We start from the raw sequence: 13,585 nt of genomic DNA on the forward strand, positions 1-13,585 counted from the left end.
ATAAGTGCAAACATAATGCAAATCATATATAGTAGCCTTCAGAATCTAGATCTCACAGCTAAAACAAAAATATAAAAGGGACTGGTTAGATTGTTGTCTCCAACATCATTGGAAGAATGGTGTTTAACTCACTGGGATGGACACTCAGAGAATCAAGGAGGACTGAATCTCTCTTGACTGAGACACTATTTGTATTTTATATATTTATTTTTAAATTGTATTTTGGTTTCTACATGTTGTAATTGAGTCTTATGTTGTCCTTCATCACTGCACAATGAATCCAGTTGGTAGCATAACACAACTCCAGAACAAAACTAAAAACCCTGTGTCAAACAACCAGGACCCTGACAAAATCAGTTACGAAATATGGGAGAAATAAACTTGTCTTATTAATTTTTATCAGAATATTCTTGCAATTCCAAAGCTAAAAACTGAAAAATTGAAAGTGAATTTTCATGACAAATTTTCAAAATACAGTTTGAAAGCAAATAAGTGCGCATATTGCTCCCACAGCATGTTAATGTGGACTTGTCGACTTCTCATGTGGACCGTCATTGTGTATTCAAAGCAATGACTGAATGGAAGCTCAAGCAGTTTAATCAATATGATTAAATGCAGTGTGGCATAAACACACATAGCCCTTTTCCACTAGTACCTACGCGGGTCTCTGTTTTTTGGGTTTTCAATTAGGTGGTAGTACCTGATACCAGCTACTTTTTTAGTGCCTACTCAGCCAGGGTTCCAGTGATCTAAGTGATCTGAAAATTGGGCAACAACAGATTGCATTCTACTGATTGGCTAATCAGTGGCATTACTTGATGAGTCATGAGACAGACTGCTTGACGAAAATAAAAACCATTGTCAATCACTGTCACTGTCAAACCCAGCAACAAGGGAAATGGCTACATAAAAACTGACACCATGATCCCAGAGTCTGACAAAAAGCAAAACACCATGCAGCAGTTACACCATCGTTTCGGTGTCCACCATTGTTGTAGTGTTCAAGTCACATACAAATGAAGCCTCGGGACTTTCGGTCACATTGCTATAATGACCCTACACTCACAGAGTTGAGTCACATTGAGTCAAGCTGAGTAGGGACTAGTGGAAAAGACCAAATAATGAGTGAAAAAAAGTGAGTGAAGAAGAAACACGGGTATCCTGGGAAGCCCCTAGCAGGCTAGGATTATTGCAGCATAACTAATAAAAGATTCAGGGTCACCTGACACAAAAATCAATCCACAAATGTCTCTTCTCTGTGTCTTCTCTGTAGGTATACACAGTACCGTGCCACTACAGCCATACCCATAAGCCTAAGGCTGCTGCAAAGACCAGATTAGCAAAGCTAAAAGCCTTGTTTTAACTGTCAGGTTATATTCAGTGCTTTTTGTTTACTTTTGAGCAGTCACATGAAATGCTTGTGAAAAAATAATATAATACAACAGATAGTATCTGTTTCTCATGTACACTGTACATTTACTTATAACAGGAAGTGGTTTATGATAGATTTGACGTTCCCGGCAGTGTCTATACATGCTGTGTTCCAGGAGCACAGTAAGAGTGCCTTTTCAAAAATGTTTTGCTGCTCTGGAAACTTTATATAAACAATTCTAGTAAAGTTAAACAGTGCAGGTTGACAGCAGCGCCGTGTCTGTGTGTTTGTATGTGCGCGAGTGTGTGCGTTGGAGGCACCTTGCATATAGGTCGGCGGGTGACAGACGGTGCTTTTGGCTTTGTCACCAGACCACCTTCTCACAGGTGCTGCTGTCTGCGGCACCTGTGACAAGGAGAAGAGTGCCTGAGGGTTCTTATACAGGGATTAGGCTGTACATATGAGTTTACAGTACAGTAGGAGAACAATTGTTAAGTGTACATTCAATGAGTTATATCATGGAGCCAGAACAAAGCTCAAGGTAATGTGATTTTGTACTGTTTTTAGTAGATGTGTGCTATGTCTTTGATGCATTGTCAAGACAAAAATCTGACCAGAACTCACAAGTAAGCAATTTCAACTAGCAAAACAGTTAATTTCAAAGAAACATAACAGACATTCTAACTGTATCAAAAGTACTTCAAATGAACATTTTGGACGCCACCTCTCTAATTACACTCTAGCTCTAGCTTTTGGTGCTCATAGGCAAAAACACAATGACTCCTTGTTATGATGCTACCTGGCATCAACCTTTTGTCATTATTTTAATGATTAGATCACTTACCCTTAATCATTGTTATGGGGAGCTTCATTAGACACAATACTTGTACAATAATAACCACTGCAGCTTCTGGCTACTGAAAATGTGACTTTATGAATGAACTAATCTTAAAATAAAAATACCTGGGTATCTGTGAACAAAACTCTGCCGTGGGTGATCCCAAGCCCTGATAAGAAAGGAGCCGCAGGTGCACATAGGGCTAGCAACTACACATAAAACCGTAAAACCCAAACTGCTACAGAAACATTGACAAGAGAACATCAAGTAGGCTTGATTTTGGAATGAGGATCTTCAGATCTAAAATTACTGATAAAGTCAAGACTTTTGGAAGCCATGGGACCAAAAATCTTTCTTTAATGCACAAGCATCAATATTCATACATAGACTGTGAAGAGTTTACTAATATATATATTTGATACAATCCTGTTTATTATAATATTATATTATATTATATTATATTATATTATATATGTAATATCTCAAAACAACTTCCCCTCTCACCCATATGGGCAGTGTATCCTTCAAGCTCAGGTCCTCTACCAGAGGCCTGGGAGCTTGAGGGTCCTGTGCAGTATCTTTGCTGTTCCTAGGACTGCGCTCTTCTGAACAGGGATCTGGGATGTTGTTCCTCGGATCTGCTGGAACCAATCGCCTAGCTTGGGGGTCACTGCATCTAGTGCTCCAATTACCACTGGGACTAATGTTGCCTTCACCCTCCACATCTTCTTGAGCTCTTCTCTGAGCCCTTGGTATTTCTCCAGCTTCTCGTGTTCCCTCTTCCTGATGTTGCTGTCATTCCCAAGTACTTGTGGCTGTCTTCAATGTCATTCCCATTTGTTATATTTTGCCACAAAAAACATTAGCCACAACCCATTTTATTCTCTTCGCAACCCAAAAGTGTCTGCCACCAAATTTCTAAAATTTCACGAAATTCCCTGTGGTTATACATGTGTCCTCTTGTAGATGCCGAGACAAGCAGAACACGGAGCCTCGATGACCCCCAGAGTCATTATGAATGCAAATCAATAAGGTGTTCTTGTACATATAGTTTCAGTCATGTTTTACATATGATGTCCCAGTTCATCTCTGTAAAACACACAAAGTTCATTTTTTTAACACTAAACCACCAGGGACTCTGTGTACATAAGAAGCACATATATGAAGCTCAAACACATACACACGTGTGCACACACATCTTTCTAATGCACTCATCCTGAAGTACAGATGAGTCATTTTCTGTTTTCTCAGTCTGCCTGTTGAGTAGAATCCCAGTTGGCTTGCACTGTACAAAGTAATAGCTATATCAACAGTATGTGAAAAACAACATTCATGTGACAAAAACTACCATAATTACATTTTGGATTACTAATGAATGTTAGCTAGGATCTGAACTGTGTGTGAATCCCACCCAGAAGGTTAGTGCCTATATTACTGCCAGATTTCAGCAGTTCATTTGGTGTGTACAAAAAAATGTTCTTTAACCTTTAGCTTAGGGCTGACCTCTTTTCTGTTTGTCCAGATTTGTTCCTTTGTGTACTGGTGGTGACTTTCAAACAACCTTCCTGTGTACAGTGTGTGTTTTCATTGCTAGACACATGCTGTTTGCAGCTGCATGGGGGCATGCAGCTCAAAGAGACACTACAAGGCTGTGAACCCTGAACGGAAACTGATGGGACTAGCTCATTCAGATGTGTCACGTATCCGCTCATCACCTCAGGACTTCATCGTCGCCCATATGTGACACTTACTTCCTCCTAAAGTTCAAAATAAAAACCTCAGGATGATGTCGACCCATATGCGGGGGAAGGTTTTATGAAGATAAGTAAGGTGATTTAAGGGTTGAAACAGAGACAAAGTATTTATTTTATTATTGCTTTGCTGGAAGGCACTGCTCTAATTTTTGCCTTTTCATCCTTATGTTGCCCGATATTTAATTCCTGTCTTCATGTTTTACTGTTTTACTCCACTGATGCCTCCTAATCAGTTAAAAGTGCTTTCAACGATTTCTGAAGCACTGTTATTAATATCAAATAAAAATATGTTGTAAATGAACAGATACTGACAAAAATAAAGACAGCTACTGACATTTACTGACATTTCCCCCACATTAAACAATTGTGCGTGTGTGAGTGTGCACACATGTGAGTAAGGCTCGCCCCAAACATAGCAAGGTACCGTCAATGTGGAGGAGTGTGCTCACTCCAAATTTGTGTTCAATTGAGTTGGGGTTTAGATGTTCAGCTGATATGTGGAGTGTTTTACAAATGATTTCACAGAGCTATTTGAAGGCTGGATTTAATTGTACTGCTGAGAGAGGTGTCCAGCTAGAAACACATTTAAAGATGTTAAAGAGGGTAAAGTGGTTGCAAGGCTGATTTGCAGGAAGAGAGGTGCAACACATTTACACCAGAGGAATAATAATGCAATGGTTTATCTGAAAATCACATTATTCTCTATTAGTTTTGTGTGCTGTTTGTCACTAGAAATTGAACTGAAGGCTAAAAAGTGACCATTTTCTGCTACTTTAAACAGCACTGTGTAAACGATTTGAGATGCCCTTCATATTTTTATAATTCGATAGGAAAATGGGAAAAGAGGGGAGCAATTTATTCAAACATGTAGAAGCATACATGTTAATACAATATATAGTGCAAAAACTGATTTTCTTTATTACTGCTTGAAAGTCATTATTTAGCAGGACCACTTTTATTCTTCACAGTCGGTACTCTCTTAGGCAAGATTTCTTGTAATTCCTTTAAGTAGTCAGGAATAGTTCGCCAGACTACTTTAAGGACATTCCAAAGCTCTCCTTAAGATCTTGTCTTACTTTTTTGTTCCATTCTCTGTCAAGATGATGCCGCTCTGTTTCACTAATCTTGGGCAGGCTATTCAATGCCTTTCCCTTTCACGTTTTATGTGACACAACACTGGTTCATGCCTTGAGTTGAGTGCCTTTTTATGCTTGAATTTTTGTATGTACACACACACACACACACACACACACACACACACACACACACACACACACACACACACACACACACTTGACTTAGCTTGTTACTGACTTACTTATCATTCTCCTGTGACCTCTGGCATAAGATGGCAACAGCAACAAACCATTTTTGCTTTTTCAGATCATTCTATGTAAACCATAGAGATGGTTAACAAGCACTTGAACTTTTGCCTAATGAAGTGGCCAGTGAGTGTATTTCTGATATATTGTATTACAACTATTTCCTTGGCTAAAGTTGTGTGTGTTAGCATTAACAAATCTCACTGTGTTAATATGAGTTGTGTACCTATCATGTTACAGATGAATTAACAACATGTCACAGAAGTTCATGAGTATTAAAGCTCCAATAAAACTCTCTGCCAACACATTAGCGTCAGTGCACTCACACAGCTGCTGCATGTAGTTTCATTTTAAACTAATGTGTTCTAGCCACATTAACTGGTACAGCGAGATCCCCTGGCCTCAGTCATAATCACCACTACAGTCTGTCTCAATCAGCTTCTGCAGCTGCCAGTGAATGAGAAGATAAAATCAATGTTTTAGCGTTTTTCTGCCTGAGCAGCAACACCTGAGGGTGTAGTGACTCACACTGTGGTCTCAATCACAACATCTCACAGTCAATCCAAGCATCAGATTAAAAAGGTACCAGCTGTGACCCTTAATGTGGTGTAGTAACATACCCACTATTTTTTTAACTGGCTACAAATCTGTTTAAGACAGCAAACTGAAAAAAAAACGTATTATTTTGATTTGGTCAGGATCACTTGTCTCAGTAACAATGAAAAGCTTAATACTTTTGTGTATCACTGATAAGAACTGCAGCACTCTCCAGTATCAGTACCTCTTCTCAAAGCCCTAACCCTAACCACATTGGAACTGCTCTCACAACAAAAACATCATTAAAAAGAAACATGATCAGCATTATTTTCACAAGGACCGACAGCAACAACAGCAGCTGTCCCCACTGACTGAGAGTAACCCTTCAGAATGAAAACTCTGTTTTCTTGTTTTTCATTAGACTGAGGTCAGCAGTCACAATGAATCACAAAAACTGAAGTGCAGGTAAAACAAAAAAAAAAAAGAGAAGAAAAAGGACAGAACAAAAATGAAAAAAGAGAAAATATGTAAAAATCCATCCATTTACTAACACTGAAGACAAGGGTTGTTGGCCTTAAGAAATATGAATGGAAATGTGAAAATTTAGGGCACTCAAGTGAGAGTTCTGTCTTAAAAGATTTGCACATTTTGTTTGTTTTTAAACATAATTTTAAACAATGAAATTCAAACTTTTCTTTTTTTCTTAAGTGTCTGTCAGGGCTGGAAGGCTGGTGCAGGGTGTGGACCCAAATGCAGATACAAAACGAGGCGTGAAACCAAAAGGGATGGTGTTTTACTTAGGCTGCAATGAACGGTAAAGAAAAAAAATGGGAGGGAGCTAAACTATAACTAAACTGGGAGAAGCTAAACTAAACCAAATTATACACTAAACACAGAGAACACAGAACATGATAACAGGAGCATGGTGAACAGACTACCTGACAAAAAACAAAGGGACACTGACACAATATATATACAGAGAGATGACGAGGGAAGTGGGAACACATGGAGAACACAGCTGGAATGAATTGACATAATAACACAGGTGAAGCAAAACTAAACACAGGAGGAGAGACTGCCAAAATAACACAGGAAAAATGCAGACTAAGACATATGGGCTTGACACTGGGACTGGGGTAAGAACAGACATGGGGACAAAAAGACTGAGGAGATAGGGAGGGTGAGAGAGCCAGGGACACAGATGGGTGAGAGAAAGATAGCTGGGGAAAACACACATGGATGCACATGTGGTAGACAGGGGAGGCATAGAATGGAAGCCTTGCATTTACAAATTAAAAATTATATCAAGAAATTTTAGAAATGAAATATCGGGGCTGCTGCTCTTGATCTGAAACTAAGATGAGTAATGCAATTGCACCCAAGCACACAAGTAAACTAATAGCCAAAAAATAAGTTTTGTGAATGTCAGAGTTTTGACATTAAATTAGTTCAGATGCTGCATGGTATGAGGGATAGGATTAAGGGAACCTTTAAAAACTTTGACATGAATACATCTAATAACAATAAATACATCAGTCCTACAAACAACTATAGGAAACATTTGATATGGGTTGTTAGTGTTAAGTTGTCCACTGTCCTGCTCTTTAACTGATTGTTTGGGGTGTTTCATAAATAAAAGACATGAAGAAGTCCATCTGTCCCTATGTTACTGTGTGTTATATGTAGAGTTTGCATGTTCTTCTTGTGCATGCAGGGGACTTAGTGGAAAAGGTTCACAATCTCTGATCTGGGCTCATTATGGCTTTAGGTCCACTTCCTGAGCAAAAAGCAGGTTTACTCAGCTAAAGTTCTCCCTACATTCCTATCTATGTGCAGGATTACTGTGACAGGACTTGGCTTCCATAAGCCAGAGGATTTTCCCTCAAGAAAACAGGAGAGTGTAAATTGATGGGCTCCAGGAGGGTTCTCCAGAGGTGTTGTGAACAGAACTGAACAGGCCTTTAAAGGTGAGTGAGTTATTCACAGAAAACTGAACCTGAACCTGAACACAGAAAACCTGAACAACACTACCACAAGAGCGGGTTAACAATCTGGCAGTGTACAGTGGTAAAGCCAGAGTTCAAATACTGAGCTTGATTGTTGATGGACGACAGACAGGCCTACCAAGGGTTTCCAAAGACCATGCCCACTGATGGAAGAAATTGGTTAATGACCATTCATGGTCACACTTGCTCAGACGGGGAAAAGGGATGGAGTAGCAAAAAGTAGAGGGAGAGCGAGAGAGATAGCGAGAGAAAGCAGGTGCCACCACAGGAGGACTCAGACGACAATGACACAGCCAGGTGTTGCTGATCAAATGTACTTGATTAAATGATGTCAGCAAGTGTGACTGCCTCTATAAAAACACAAATTCTGGCAGTTTTCTGGTCTGGACCATTCAGCTGTGTGTGAACACAAGGCCACAATCTTCTCAGGAGTGGACATTTGTGCAAAGTCACCCCAAGGTCACACTGTGCAGTGCTCAAAGTAAACTAACAAAGACAAGCTCTGGAAAATTAATTTATCACCCCTGCTTGTTTAGATGGGTTTCCAGGATAAAGCTTCTTCTATTAAAAATAAATAAAATAAAAAAAGAAAGAAAGGAAGAAAGAAACATGGCAGCACAGCTTAGGTTTGTAAGTTGCATATGAAGAAATGACAAGAGTTTTAGGGTACTGACACCCAGACATATGAGACAAGAGCCGAGTGTTTGGCCATAATACACAGCATCATGTTTGGGGACAAAGAGAGGTGTGATGATTCTGCCTTGTTTTGCAGCCACAGGACCTAGACACCTTGAAGTCATTGAGTTGACCGTGAACTCCTCTTTATACAAAGTATTCTAGCATCAAAGGTGAAAAGGAAAAAGTCTTGGTACTGCAATGGCCCCATCAAAGTCCAGACCTCAACCCAAGTAAACTGCTGTGGTGGGACTTAAAGAAAGCTGTACATGAAAAAACTTCATTGAGCTGAAGAAATGTGGCAGAGAAGAGTTGGACAAGATTTCCACATAACAATGTGAAAAACTAATAAAGTCTATAGAAAACCATTACTTTAAGTTATTGCTGCTAAAGGTGATTTTACAACCTATTAAATCATAGGGTGTACTGTTTTCCACAGGACTTTGTGTAGTCCTGTGCGTAGTCTTTTTCACATGACTGTATTACAGGAATTCATAGAGGAAATTTCTTCAAATTTACATCCAAGAAGCATTACTTATCTGAAAGAGATTTGTACATGAAAGCAGCCAAAATTCCACCCTGTTGTTACATTGTCTTATAAACAACTAGGAAACATCTGATATGAGTTGTTAGTGATAAAAGAAGTTAAAGCAAAGGCAATTGTCCACTGTCCTGCTCTTTAACTGATTGTTTGGGGTGTTTCATAAATAAAAGACATGAAGAAGTCCATCTGTCCCTATGTTGCTGTGTGTTATTATATGTAGAGTTTGCATGTTCTTCTTGTGCGTGCAGGGGACTTAGTGGAAAAGGTTAACAATCTCTGATCTGGGCTCATTATGGCTTTAGGTCCACTTCCTGAGCAAAAAGCAGGTTTACTCAGCTAGTTCTCCCTACTTCCCTATCTATGTGCAGGATTACTGTGACAGGACTTCGCTTTTCCCTCAAGGAAACGGGAGAGTGTAATTTAATGGGCTCCAGGAGGGTTCTCCAGAGGTGTTGTGAACAGAACTGAACGGGCCTTTAAAGGTGAGTGAGTTATTCACAGAAAACGGACCTGAACACAGAAAACCTGAACAACACTACCACAAGAGCAGGTTAACAATTTGGCAGTGTACAGTGGTAAAGCCAGAGTTCAAATACTGAGCTTGATTGTTGATGGACGACAGACGGGCCTACCAAGAGTTTCCAAAGACCATGCCCACTGATGGAAGAAATTGGTTAATGACCATTCATGGTCACACTTGCTCAGACGGGGAAAAGGGATGGAGTAGCAAAAAGTAGAGGGAGAGCGAGAGAGATAGCGAGAGAAAGCAGGTGCCACCACAGGAGGACTCAGACGACAATGACACAGCCAGGTGTTGCTGATCAAATGTACTTGATTAAATGATGTCAGCAAGTGTGACTGCCTCTATAAAAACACAAATTCTGGCAGTTTTCTGGTCTGGACCATTCAGCTGTGTGTGAACACAAGGCCACAATCTTCTCAGGAGTGGACATTTGTGCAAAGTCACCCCAAGGTCACACTGTGCAGTGCTCAAAGTAAACTAACAAAGACAAGCTCTGGAAAATTAATTTATCACCCCTGCTTGTTTAGATGGGTTTCCAGGATAAAGCTTCTTCTATTAAAAAATAAATTTAAAAAAAAGAAAGAAAGGAAGAAAGAAACATGGCAGCACAAATGAGGTTTTTATGGTGATTCTGCCTTGTATTGCAGCCACAGGACCTGGACACCTTGCTGTCATTTGGCTGACAGTAAACAATGAGTAATTGAGTATGTTTGTTTTTGCATTTTCACATGATATTTTGATGAAGTTTGAAGTCCCTTCACTGTCCTTTTACTAGATCTGTTCTTATGTGTACTTTGGATTTATTTCCAGCTCAGCTAAGCATGAAGTGTGTTGTGATCTTTCTGAAAGAGCTATTTTAAAATATAATATTATTTTAAAAACAAATGACAGGTTCAGTTTCTGAAAGTAGGTTTACAAAAAGTTCCCAAAACTTCACTACTGTCCATAAGGAAGTTTATTTTAAGCCAGTTTATTTTCTAAACACAGACTGACTGATGTCATAAACATAAACCTTTCTGCTGTGTTGTACCTTTTGGCACTACCGTGTTACAGTTCAGAAACCTCATTACATCTCCTCTTTGGGCTTAATGAGGATATCAGGTTGGCTCCCAATTGTGGTCTCATCCAAAGTCTGACTCATATACCTTTTAGAGAGGATGCACTGAGCTCCTCTGTTTAGATGTTGTTTCTCTAAAGAATTGAGCTTTCTGTTTTGTCACTGTTGCTATAGAGTTTCAGAGGTCTTGGTTTAATCAAATGAATGAGTCAAACCATACACATTTCCTCCCTTTCTAATGGTGTCTCTTAATTGAACACTCAAAGCCATGCATTCATCATCATTATCGCTGAAGGAGATAAACACATTCATTCCATTAGAATGGCTGCCATTAATTACCACTGCTTTAAGGTGCAGCATTACCTGGAATTGTCTGTCATGTGCATACAAGCTCACCGCATCAGCATTAACAATAGAGCAATGAAGCTGATGAACTACAGTGAAGTTGTAGAAAGTTATGAAGAGAGGTAAAGATTAGTGAGCAGAGTATGGATTCTGGCCACAAATAAGCAATACAATGTTTGTAAAGATTGCAGTTTCATATGTAGTAAAATCGTATTTATATAGCACACAATCTGGGGGCCACAGTTACAAAAGCTTTGTCTCCTAAAAGTGTGCCCACTTTAGGCTGACTCTGAAAACTACAGCTTCATCTCAGCTAAGTCTAGTCACTGCACTATACCCCTCATCCCTGCTAGTGCTGTTGGTACCATTTGGAGCATTTCATTGAGATATTGGTCCAATTTGTGCAAGAAGCACGAAGAACTCCTCTTGAAGCAGGAACTGTTCCTTAGGCAAGAAAGTTTTTGATAATACAGTTCAGAATAATATCATAGTAAATATTGACTTTCATGCACACTAAAGTTCTACAAACTTTTTTTTTTTTAATTATACACTGTATTGTCATATATGTTTGGACATGTTTCAAGACTGTTGTACACTACTGCATGTGTAGATGCTGCTTGCAATCTACCCTTTCATCCAAATATGACCCCTTGTAGTTAACAACAACAACAACAACAACAACAACAACAACAACAACAACAACAACAACAACAACAACAACAACAAAATCCCACAACTTTAAAAATATCTTTGTAGGTTCTCAGTCATTCAGGTCATGGTAGCAGCAACTGGACTTCTTTAAGGTTTTTTTTTAATCCATTTCACATTGCAGAATCCAGTGACTGATGTCAGAATGACTGTCCAGCCTTAGTACTTAGAGATGAGGAGTAGTGTCGCATTAGGAAGTTGGCAGGAAACTTTCCCTTTTTCTGTTTGCATTGGTGATAGGCAGGCTGACTGAAAAGATCAGGCGAGTGTCTCTGTGGATGATGACTGCAGATGACATTTTACTCTGTAGAGAGAGCAGGGAGCAGGAATGGTGAGCATGTGAATGTGGATTCGTTTCAATTAAAGATCCACTTTTCAGTCAGCCAGTGACTTGATTCAGATGTGACCTGCTCATCGGCCTTGTATATACCTTATCTGAGTTCTAAGCCATTGCTGACCACCCCACGCCAAACTCTAGAAAAACATACAGTGTGGGGTTGACATGTTCTCCCTATGTTTGTATGGGTTCTCTCCAGGCTTCCTCCCAGAGTCTGAAGACAGGAGATTAGTGAGGTTAGGCTAATTGGTGATTCTATATAGCCCATAATGAATGTAAGTGCAAATGGTTGTCTGTCGTTCTGCGTTATTCCTGCAACAGACTGGTGACAAGTCCAGGGCACACCCTGCCCCTCACCCCATGTAAGCTGGGACTGGCTTTGACCCCCCTTCGACCCTAAATTGGATAAGCGTAAGAAATTGGAAGGATGTATGTTTTTCTAAGTCCTAGCAATATAGAAAGTAATAATTCTAACTGAAACAAATAGAAAAAATGCATAGGGGCTAGGGTTTGGGTTACCACCTATGATGGTTTAGCTCTCAGAGAGCTAATTTACTTTTGCTGTATCTTGATGTGTTGGTTTTAAGAAAGCAATAATACACTTTATTCTTTACAGTTGCCCAAAGTACTTTAGAAAGGCTGTAGCAAATTGATCCCGATTTAGGGAAAAGTCTGGGCAATGTTTTATTAGAAATATAAAATGAAATTGAAATTGAAAACAAAAGAAAAAGAAAAATATTATTAGTGAAAGGAATGTTTGGTGAGAGCTGGAAGTATCTCAGTTAAAGATGCCGAGATTAGTGTTGTGAGTGCCAAGCCTGGACCGAATTAGAAGTGAACATATAGGAAGGCCGTGGCCATTTGGAGGGACAAGGACAAGAGAAAGAGTCAAATGTCCCCAGGTGGTGATCCTTAATGCAAAGCAGAAGATCGTGTATACACCTGCACCACAACGGTGCACCAGCTAACATTACCACGGGCAAACTAATGTCACTAGAATGACTAAAAGCCTCCCAAAATGTACTCAAGTACAATAACATTTTGAGATGATTCTACAGTGTTGGTAGAGGTTAGTGCTTTCTGATTGTTTTCTTCAATTTTATTTCTTCATTTGGCAGATGTAACAGATCAGTCAGGAGAGTCTTTTTCATTCCAGACCTAATTCACAGAGATTTTCATGGTTCTGCCTTTGAAACAAGAATGCACCTTTGACTAAATGCATGTCCCTCAAAGCAGCAATATTAAGGTTGCAAATCAGTGGCTGCGTTATTCGCATGACACATTAAGTAGGAAATTACCAGTAAGCCACCAGTTGCATCGAGGATCTGCAGTCTGTGGGGGATCGATCTTTGGTGTCTCACTAAAAGCCACATCCCTTGGTCCCATTATGGTTAAACTCATCTCTGGGTTTATTGTGATGGATAAATCAGCTACAGCCCCACTGGGAAGGTTCTCCCTGAGTATGATATACACACAACATGCTTCCTTTATCAGATTTCACGCACCAACTTTCTATAGCCTGTTTTCAATCTTCTGCATCACACACAGTTCACTCCCCTCACAAATC

This window comes from Rhamphochromis sp. 'chilingali' (assembly GCF_963969265.1).
Source record: "Rhamphochromis sp. 'chilingali' genome assembly, chromosome: 7".
Lineage (NCBI taxonomy): Eukaryota > Metazoa > Chordata > Actinopteri > Cichliformes > Cichlidae > Rhamphochromis > Rhamphochromis sp. 'chilingali'.